Consider the following 7,042-nt stretch of genomic DNA (forward strand, 5'->3'; position numbering starts at 1 on the left):
GGAAAACAGTATGGCGATTCCTCAAGGATCTAGAACTAGATGTACCATATGACCCAGCCATCCCACTACTGGGTATATACCCAAAGGATTACAAATATTTATATTAAAAGTAGATTTCTTATATACAGCACATGTTGAGTCTTACTTCTTTATCAACTCTAACAATAGCGGTCTTTTAATTGTTGCATTTATGCCACTCATATTGAAAAGATTATTGATATGGTTGGATTAATGTCTACCACATTTGTAACTGTTTTCTAATTTGTTACATTTGTTCTTTCTTTCCTGTCTTCTCTGGTTTTGATTGAACATTTTATATTATTTCCTTTTATCTCTTTTTGTAGCATAACACAACACTTATATTTATTTTTTTAAATTAGGAGTTGACCTCAAATTTGCAATATATATTTTTAACTGATTTAAGTTTCTCTTTGAATAACATTACACTGCCTGATGTGTAGTGCACGTAGCTTATTTCCGACTCATCCTTTCCATCTCCTATGATGCTGCTGTCATTCATTTCAAGTATCTAGGTACATTGGTCACCTCATACAATTTTACTATTAATACTTTAAACAGTTATATTTTAAGTCAATTAAAAATAAGAAAAATAAAATATTTTAATTCATTTATTCTGTCTTGAATATTCTTTATATAGATCTCAGTTTCTGATCTATATAATTTTCCTTCTGCCTGAAGACTTTCTTATCATCTTTTGACATTTCTTGTAGGGTAAGCCTGCTGGTGATAAACTGCCTCAGTTTTTGTTTGAGGAAGTCTGACTGTTTCCTACAATTTTGAAGAAAAATTTTACTGCAAATAGAATTTTAGGTTGATGGGTTTTTTTCTTTCAATACTTTAATTCACTCCACTCTGTTCTTACTTATGGTTTCTGACAAAAAGACAACTATAATTATTTTCTATGTTTCTCCACGGGCAAGATGACTTCTTTTTCATTTGGGTTCTTTCATAATTTTATCTATCTTTTTTTTCTTAGCAGTTTGAGTATGACACTCATAGTTGTATATATTTGGTTATGTATCCTACTTGTTTTCTGAACTTTCCAGGTCTGTGGGTTAGCATTATTAATTTTGGAAAGGTCTCAGCTATTATTACTTCAAACATTGCTTCTCCATTTTTTCTTTCTCCTCCTCATATTATAGTTATGCATATATTCACTTTTTAAATTTGTCCCACTTTTCTTTTATATTGTTCTTATTTTTTACTCTTCTTTATGCCCTTTTATATCAGTTTGGAAAATTTCTGAAGATGTATCCTTGAGAGTGCTTATTCTCTCTCTTAGTTTAAATGCATTTTATTTTTAGACAATCTACATGACAAGTTTTTTCCTTAAAAGTAATGCCTCCATGCCAGATAAGTCAGAGTCAAAACAATTAAAGAGCTCAAGATGACATCAATCTCATTTGTCTTAATCTCTGGTGTTGTGTCGATGACAAGTGGCAGCCAGTTATGATGACAGTTGATAGATCCAAAGTAACTACCAAATTTGTTAACATCCTTTAATTTCCAAACCATTCTTTAAAACATCATATATGGAGTCACACTGACCATCCTTATGGTAGTTCAGCAGAGCAACTATGCCAGGTGGATTTAGGTTTTCACCAATAAAGAATCGGTAGTTTTGCTGGGCATGTAGCTCATGCCTGTAATACAAGCACTTTGGAAGGCCAAGGCAGGTGGATTACTTGAGGCGAGGAGTTCGAGATCAGCCTGGACAACATGTTGAAACCCTGTCTCTACTAAAAATACAATAATTAGCTGGGCATGGTGGTGCGTGCCTGTAATCCCAGCTACTGGGGAGACTGAGGCAAGAGAATCACTTGAACCCAGGAGGCAGAGATTACAGTGAGCTGTGATTGTGCCACTGCACTCCAACCTGGGTGACAAAGTGAGACCCTGTCTCAAAAAGAAAAAAAAATGGAATTATTAGTTTTTGAAATTAGCAAAGATGTGCTTGATTTGTTCTTCATTCCTGTTATAAAAGGTTTCACTCTTTCTGGTCTCTGTTCTTCAAGTTTTTCTTTGATTGATTTCATGTAATCTTTGATATACTTCTGGTAGACTTCTTTTGTGAAGTTGCTTCCTGCAAGTGATGGTTTGTAACAATATCAACAATAGTGATTACCGTACTTTCAGTAACTTCACCCTCAGTACTTTCGGGGAGGAATCTCTGCCAATGAGTGAGTCATCAGTGTTCCCTGTTGTCTTACTGACCATCTTCTGCTCTACTTCCAGGCACAGCCCATTTGTGATCTCCCAGATCTTGTAAATGTCAGAGAACATCTCATTGTGACTGATGAGGTCCTGGAAGGTAATCGTGATGGGGCTGAAGGGAGATGAAGGTGGCACTAGCTTAGCAGAAGCCTGGAGCTCACAGCACAGTGCAGCCAGAGGGGTGTTGTGGGGGAGGGAGGAGTGGGAGGTAAAGCTACTCTCCTTTTGGTGCTGTCCAGTCTACTGGTGAGCCAATCAAGGCATTTTCTATTTTTGTTACTGTGGTTTTGATTTCTAGTATTTCTTTTGATTATTTCTTAGGATTTCTACCTCTCGGCTTACATTGTTCATTTGTTGTTCCATGTTGTCTATGTTTTCTATCAGAGTCTTTAACATATTAATCATACTTATTTCAAATTATGATAATTCCAAATTGGCATCATCTCTTAGATTGTTTCTGTTACTTAGTTTTTCTCCTCTATAAAATAAAAATAAAATCCTAAATCCCCCTTCCTCCTACCAAGTGAACAGATTCCCTCTTGGCCAAAGGCACCACAGAAAAATCTTTAAAAACTGAGTTCCCAGCCATGACAGGAGAAGAGATCAGATGAGCCTCATGATACCCCCTCTCTTCTATCATTTCAACATAACTACTGACTAGTATTAATGTTAAAATAGAGATTATAAGACTGACAGAACAGACTCTTTGTGGCAATAAGATACCAAATTATAAACAGAACTTAGGGCCATTCTAGGCAAGGGTTAAGTCATGTACCCTACCCTTAAGAAATAAATGACATTCGAACTGCCACAAAGCTTTTGGTTTGTTTCTCTGGCAGCTAAACAAGCACTGACCTCAAGATAAGCAATATTAAAACAATTTGTAGCTCATCACCACATTCTGACTAATTGATCCCTGTTCTACCAGCCATAACTATAGCTTTTATGGGACAAGAGACTGATTTCAGCACTTTCTACAGATAAGAAGACCATCAACCATGAATTGGTTCTGGCCAGTTTCCAGAAGCTACACTCTGACATGCGTTCATGCCTTGAAAAGGAATTTTGATGTTTAAGGCCTAGTTGTGATACATTTAAACGTCTCATTTCTCCAAAAAAAATACAAATGGCCAATAAACAGATGAAAAAATGCTCAACATTTTCAGAAAAACGCTCAACTAACCATCAGATAAATGCAAATTAAAACCACAATGAGATACCACCTTTACTCCAGACAGAATGGCCATTATTAAAAATCAAAAAACAATGGATGTGGTGAAAAGGGAATGCTTCTAAATGGTTGGTGGGAATGTAAATTAGTACAATCTGTATGGAAAACAGTATGGAGATTTCTCAGAGAACCACAAGTAGATCTACTATTCAATTCAGCAATCCCACTACTGGGTATCTACCCAAAGGCAATATAAGTAATTATATCAAAAAGACACCTACACACATATGTTTATTGCAGCACAATTCACAATTGTAAAGATATGGAAACAACCTATGTGCTCATCAACTGATGAGTGGATAAAGAAAATGTGGCATATATACACCATGGAATACTACACAGCCGTTAAAAAGAACAAAATAATGTATTTTGTCACAATTTGGATGAAACTAGAGTCTATTATTCTAAGTGAAGTAACTCAGTAATGGAAAACCAAGTACTGCATGTTCTGACTTATAAGTGGGAGCTAAGCTATGGGTATGCAAAGGCATACAGAGTGGTATAATGGACATTGAAGACTCAGAAGGGGGACACTGGAAGGAGGATGAGAGACAAAAAACTACATATTGGGTACAATGTATACTGCTTTGGTGACAGGTACAATAAAATTTCAGACTTCACCATGATGCAATTCATCCATGTAACCAAAAAACCACTTGCACCCCTAAAGCAGACATTAAAAAAATATTAAGTCTCCACCCCAAGGTAAACATGGGTCTCATGTTGCATGCACATTCATAGCTTTTCCTGTAACCTGTTGAATACATATGTTTTGCCAACTTGTTCAACATAAAGCTCCTAGCTCAACCCCTTTTCCTTTGAAATTCCTGTCTCTATTTTTTCCTGAAGGCTCACTTCCCAGCTTGTGGGATGGCCACCTTACAGGCTGTAACCTTTTACAAGAAATAAAGTCTCCTTTCCGAATTTATAAATTGTGTGATTTTAAACTGAACATCTCAGAGAGTGTTTTGTTTTATTTTTGGCTTTTTGCATTCTTTGCAACTTTGTTTTACAATGTTGTATTAGATAATAAGAACTGAGGTAAATAGATGTTCAGTGTGAGATTTTATGTTAATCTAGCTGGGAATTGCACTATTGTTTGCTGTAGCTGTAGTTTTCAGTGGCTCCAAATTCCTCTAGTGTCATTGCTTTTGTCTACTTGGTTGTCTTCGGGTTTTCCTAAGAACTCCTTCTTGAATAATCTGTACCTTGCACCTCTTTCAACTATAATTCACTTTTGTGATACTGAAGCCCTATTGGTGTGGTGGTAATGTGTGGGATACAGGAAGATTATATGATTGTACGATGAAGTCTCAGATTTTTAGTGGGTCTGTTTTTGGAGGCTGTGACCATCAGCATGGATCTTAACTCCCCACATTTCTCCGTTCTTCTTCAGGTGATACAGGGGTAGAGTAGGAGACATGCCATTCCCTCAGCTGAGGCAAAGCCCTGGGAAAGTATTTTTTTTCCCCTGGACAGCAGGCCCTTGTAATGGAGAATGTTCTGATTCTATTTCTTTTTACTTTTTTTTTTCAGACAGAGTCTTGCTCTGTCGCCCAAGCTGGGGTGCAGTGGCGCAATCTTGACTCACCACAACCTCCGCCTCCTGGATTCAAGCAATTCTCCTGCCTCAGCCTCCAGAGTAGCTGGGATTACAGGCGCCCACCACCTGACCAGCTAATTTTTGTATTTTTAGTAGAGATGGGGTTTTGCCATGTTGGCCAGACTAGTCTCGAACTCCTGACTTCAGGTTTTATCATTTTTTTTATTTGAGACAGAGTTTCACACTGTCACTCAGGCTGGAGTGCAGTGGTGTGATCTCACACACTGCAACCTCCGCCTCCTGGCTTCAAGCGATTCTCCTGGCTCCAAGTGATTCTCCTGCCTCAACCTCCCTAGTAGCTGGAATTACAGGCACCCACCAACATGCCCAGCTAATTTTTGTATTTTTGGTAAAGGCGTGGTTTCATCATGTTGGCCAGGCTGGTCTTCAACTCCTGACCTCAGGTGGATCCCTCCGCCTCGGCCTCCCAAAGTGCTAGGATTATAGGCGTGAGCCACCGTGCCTGGCCTCTGGTTGTATTTCACAATGGTTACTCTTTCTCTCACCCTGCCAGAGTCTCTGAGGGAATTGTTCTAGGCCTTTCACTGGAAAAATCCTGGAACCTGGTAGAATTCCTGAAGGCAAAACCCTCCAAAGTGTGCCCCCAGGAGTTTCGCATTCTATACCTTATCCACACTCCGCCTGTAGTAATTTATCCCAGTTATCATGTAAATATTCCTACTAGTTTACAGCTTCAGTGCTTCCCCCACTGAGCAGATCTCAGCTGTGATTCTCCACATTTCTAGATTTTGCCCTATAACCTCAGTTTCACTGATGGGCCATGAAAAGTCTCTAATTTTTCAGTTTGTTTAGTTTTTTGTTACGGTAAGGACAGGAGTAATGACTTCAAAGATCTTTACAAGTCAGAGTTAAAATTGGAAATTCAACCACAGCTTTCTTTCTTCACTAAGACTGCTTCTCCTAGGCCACAGAAACAGAAGGCTTGGTTTTCTTCCTTTTTTTCCCCCTTGTTTTTTTTTTTGTTGTTGTTGTTTGTTTTTTTTCTGTTTTCTGTTTTGTTTTTTCTTCTTTTTTTGAGATGGAGCCTCACTCTGTTGCCCAGGCTGGAGTGCAGTGGCTCAGTCTCGGCTCACTGCAACCTCCACCTCCGGGGTTCAAGCGATTCTACTGCCTCAGCCTCTGGAGTAGCTGGGAGTACAGGTTTGCCCCACCACACCTGGCTAATTTTTGTACTTCTAGTAGAGACATGGTTTCGCTATGTTGGCCAGAGTGGTCTGGAACTCTTGACCTCAGGTGATCCACCCGCCTCAGACTCCCAAAGTGCTGGGATTACAGGAATGAGCCACCGCGCCCGGCTATTGGTTTTCAAATGTGGTTCACATCACGGCATACCTCCGCCACACGTTTAACCTGAAAACTCCCCTTTCAATAATTAAATACACTTTCTTCATGGGTCATTATGATGTGATTTATGACATATGTGTAATTGTCAGAATTACTGTGGGTAATTAAAATAAGAAGTGAATGCTGCCAGAGGCTTCAGTCCCTCTCAATGTCCTCATTAAAAATCAGGAGCTGACCAAATTATAAATAGACTGGTTTGCACAAGTTCCCAGCAAAACCTAATTATGAAACTTACCCTTATTCTATCAGAACTCACTCCATTAGTCATGCAAATTCTGAAAATGATTAAGTTATTTTATGTGCCGGAATTGTGGAATTAATAATAAAGAGGTGGGTAGCAGTAATTAGCCATTACTATGAAACTTCATTATCTCAGGTCACTCTGGGTCAAAGTTGCATGTCTTCCCAACCCCACACCCAACACACTGAAGATGCATCCCTACCTTTAAGATAGTTTAATACATGATTTAATGGTTTTAGTGAATTTATGATAACTTTTTTAAATGAAAGCTAAACTAGGAGAAGGAAGAGGATTTATGAACTCTGCATAAGGTAGTATTTTGCAACCGATTGGACACAGATATTTGGCAACTATAATCAGCAGAAGT

General features: G+C 38.5%; 1 protein-coding gene and 1 pseudogene across 1 annotated transcript in view; both read right to left on the reverse strand.

Annotated features, from left to right (window-relative positions):
• Positions 1 to 7,042, reverse strand: part of KCNU1 (potassium channel, subfamily U, member 1) — a 159,551-nt gene that overhangs the window by 46,998 nt on the left and 105,511 nt on the right. The window lies entirely within an intron of this gene.
• LOC105525197 lies at positions 1,511 to 2,325 on the reverse strand (annotated as a pseudogene).

The sequence above is a fragment of the Colobus angolensis genome, unplaced genomic scaffold (genome assembly GCF_000951035.1).
Source record: "Colobus angolensis palliatus isolate OR3802 unplaced genomic scaffold, Cang.pa_1.0 Scaffold52, whole genome shotgun sequence".
Lineage (NCBI taxonomy): Eukaryota > Metazoa > Chordata > Mammalia > Primates > Cercopithecidae > Colobus > Colobus angolensis.